Consider the following 4288-nt stretch of genomic DNA (forward strand, 5'->3'; position numbering starts at 1 on the left):
GGTCATCTGGGAATGCATAAGCTATGCGTTGAAGATGAAGAATCAAAACGCCTGATGGAGGCCATCAATGGAGGGGAATGTGGTGCGCATATGAACGGGGTAATGCTGGCATGGAAGATCCTCAGACAGGGTTACTACTGGTCCACCATGGAGGAGGATTGTATCAGCTTTGTTCGGCGATGCCACAAATGTCAGATCCATGCAAACCGCATGAACATCCCGCCATCAAAGTTGTACAATATGACTTCGCCATGGCCATATTCAGTTTGGGGAATCGATGTGATCGGGGCTGTCACTCCGAAGGGGTCTAATGGGCATGAGTTCATCCTGGTCGCAATAGATTATTTCACGAAGTGGGTTGAGGCCCAATCCTATGCGGTGTTGAAGGCTTCGCATGTCACAAAATTCATCAGAAACAATATCATCTGTCATTATGGGGTCCCAAACGAGGTCATTTTAGATAATGGTTCCCACTTCAAGAAGGAAGTGATTGACTTGTTGGAGAAATACAACGTGGCTTTTCATAAGTCGTCTACATATCAGCTGCAAACCAATGGAGCGGTCGAGGCCGCCAACAATAATATCAAACACATATTGCAGAAGATGGTGGAAACCTACAGGGATTGGCTAAACAAGCTGCCGTTTGCTCTGTGGGGGTACCGGACTTCAATCAGAACTTCTACTAGGGCGACTCCGTATTCATTAGTTTATGGGATAGAGGCCGTTCTACCTATTGAAATTGAGGTTCCGTCTTTGCGAGTGCTAGCTGAGTGTCAGATAGCCGAAGCAGATTGGCAACAGAACAGATTTGAAGAACTCATGCTTTTTGATGAACGCAGATTGAAAGCCCTGTACCATGTTCAAGGCTATCAACGCAGAATTGCCTGGGCTTTCAACAAAAAAGTTAAGTCCAAGAATCTAAAAGAAGGAGATTTGGTGCTCAAGGACAACCGAGCTCCCATCCACGACCCAAGGGGCAAGTTCAGACCCAATTGGACTGGTCCCTACATCATCAAGTCAATCTGGTCAGGTGGAGCTGTGGTTCTAATGGACCTAGATGGCCTGGAGTTCTCGCAACCGATCAACATGGACAAGTTGAAGAAATATTACCCCTGAGAGGCTCGCTAGGTCAAAAACCCGAAAGGGCGACTAGGCAAAAATTAGAGCATTGAAAAATTGGAAAATATAAAAACTGAGCTCGCAAGGTTGAAAACCCGAAAGGGCGGCCTTGGCAAAAGTTAGAGCGTAAAAGGAGAATGAAAATACTTGAGTGAACCTAAGCCTGAACTACGTAAGGCTTGATTCCCATCTTTGGGATACGTAGGCAACTTCATCCTGAAGTTCAGCCACAAACTTTTCCCTGATCAACTTTGTCCATTTGATCATCTCGGCCATCTTTGTCTATTCAGCATTCAAGAGTTCGGTTATGATCTCCGGTGCAGTGCTCTTCAGACTAGGGGCAACTTTCCGTTGCTGTGCAGTGCCGCGGTACTCTTCAGACTAGGGACAACTTTCCAGTTGCTAGGATCCGGGGTTGTGTATCTCAGTGACAAATTTCAGGCATGCCCAGTTTTGATTCATATCGAAAATGGTTTTGAAAAGTTTTAATAAAAGTTGACTTTCAAGATTAATCTTTTTTTACAACTTAGACCATTTTTGGACCAAAGCGGAAAATTTTCAGTGCCCGCAACCTTCAATTTCATTGATTTCAATATAGAGTTTTCCTGCTCTTGCATACAAATTGAAGTTGCTTTTTATTACATTAAGAAAACTTGAAAGTACTAATAAAGTAATAAATTCGGGGCATAGCTAAGTCAGGTGTTCCTGCGCCCCCTCCCAGAGCTGGTCGAAGCCTTTGATGCCAAAGTAGGCCCTTCCTGTGCCTCATCATTGAGCCGATCCAAGCACTCATCAGACAAGGTGCAACTAAAAGTAGGAGTAGGGGCTAGGAGCTCTCTAGTCCTCCATGTTGTGGCATACCGGGCAAGCTGTGCACCTCGAACCGGGAATGCTGCAGGATACTCCATCCCCTCTGGCGGGCAAGTCTGATCATGGCCGAACTGGCGCTGGAACCGGAACGAAAAGTAGAACACACAGTGAGTTAGACCAATCTACTGGATCCCGGTCTGCTGGGACATGCTATAGCTCATTGCCGGGAAATTGAGCCAAGGACAGCGCCACGCAATGCGATCCGCAGACAAATTGCACATGCAGTTGAACCACCATCCCTCATCAAGGGCATCAACTAGTTGTTGTCGGAAGAAGTAGCCGTGAGCTGAGTAGGCTGGGCAAGAGTCCACAACCTGCAATTTATCCATCAACCATACTTGGGAAGGGATTGGAAAATGAGAGAATGAAGAATAGAGAGATGTACGATGAGAGAAAAGTAAGAAAAGGGTTTTGTGCGAAAAACTGAGCCTGAGGGCCGAGTGATGTGAGCAATATATATGTGAGAAAGGGTGGAAAATATTACCTGCAGCAGTAGTGGACTCCCCGCGAATCTGGTCGTCTCTCGGCGATAGAAAGCATCCAAGCCCATCAGCGTCTCGGCCAATGCCATGACAATGCAGCTCTTTCCTTCCTTCAAGCCTTGAGCAACTTCAATCAGACGGATGCTAGATCCGTTAAAGCCCGGGGCAAGCAAAAAGTGAGATAGCATGCACAAGCAAGGGGCGTGTTGCCGAAAACCTTGCCAATGATGGTCACCGCGGTTCCCAACATCAGAAAAGCGATGAATCAAGCCAAGGATATCCAGTTCCCCGTTGCAGATCAGAGACCGAACATCGTGCATGGTGAGCCCACACATCTGTCCTAAAGCTTAGGCGTGACCGAAGCGAAACTGGGACAAAATCTCTTCATGGCGTTCAGATTCCATCAAAACTTGAAAATCTTCGAAGGTCGGACACATCTCTTGCCCGTCGAAGCTAAAGACGTGTGTTACCGGATTCCAAAACCTCGCCGCGGCATGGAGGAACGGAATGTGCAGCGAAGTACGGCTCAACGTGAATAGTGCGTTCAAGCCGAAGCCCCGGAAGTTCAACTTTTCCGAGCCATCTAGAGAAGCAATCCAAGCTGTGAGATTTTGGGTGAGAAATGCTTCCATTTTGGTGCAAAACTAAGATAAAATGAGAGAACCACGAGGCTGGAGTTTTTAAAGAGGATAAGGCACTGTTCGGAGGACACGTGTCGAAAATTTGGTGGTTGTCAAGCTAGGTGGCTTTTCTAGCAGGCCGACCACCCCTCTCCCCTCCAATGCAAAAAGCTGGTCGGCCAGCTCCCTTAGGTGGTCGGCCATCAAGAGGAGGGTGGCTTTAGTCTTGTTCTAGCCTCTAGAAGAAAGTTCGAAGCATTTCCATGCATTGGGGGCGTTAAAGGTGCGAGTTTTCCTCTGTTTCGGATGCGTTCCGTCACCCAGATCGTCCGAAATGCATTTGTTTATCGAGTTGTTGTTAAATCCTACTTATTGAGTTGTTGTTTTTGCTTATCGAGTTGTTACTTTGCTTACCGAGTTGTTAAGCTTACCAAGTTGTTAAGTTTTGTCGAGTTGACGAGTTTTGTGTATTGAGTTGTTACTCTTTGTTTATCAACATTGTTGTGTCTTACTTATCGAGTTGTAAGTTTAATCAACATTGTTGTGTCTTGCTTATCGAGTTATAAACTTGCTAAGGTTCTGTTATTTCATAGTAAGTTAAGTTGCTTTGTTGGTTGCGTCGGTTCACTACCTAACTTGGCAATTTTCAATGCACGATTTCCATTCAATCTCATTTTTTGCAAAATAATGCGATGCAATGCAAGAACATAAAATACAACACTTTTTTGAACAAAAGCTGTTTCATTCCATCATGTTTCCTTTGTTACAACATTTTACAGCAAGGGTACAAGTCTTACAGAAAATAAAAACTGCCTAATAACGTACAATGTGCTACAACTACTAGTAAAAAAGGCAAATAAAGCAGGAACATCTGTCCTCTCAAGCGTAAGAAAAAGTGGCCCTCTTCGTCCTCTTCCGCGGAACAGCCTCTGTGCTATCTTCATCAGCACCACTATCCGAATCGGAGCCACTGTCCTCGGAATCTTCCTCGGCATCACCTCTGCCCTCAGAGCCAGACTCAGAGTCATCCTCTCTGCTAGTAGATGTCTCTGACTGACGATGCGTGAACTCCTCCTCCTCACTGGACTCCTCTTCAATGATATGTGCTCTGCGCCCACCTTGTCCACGAGACGACTCCCCTCTCCCGGCTCCTCGAGAAGGCCTAGATGGCCCAGCTCCTCTGGAAGGCCCAGATGG

The sequence above is a fragment of the Camellia sinensis genome, chromosome 9 (assembly GCF_055761805.1).
Source record: "Camellia sinensis isolate YWXY chromosome 9, ASM5576180v1, whole genome shotgun sequence".
NCBI lineage: Eukaryota > Viridiplantae > Streptophyta > Magnoliopsida > Ericales > Theaceae > Camellia > Camellia sinensis.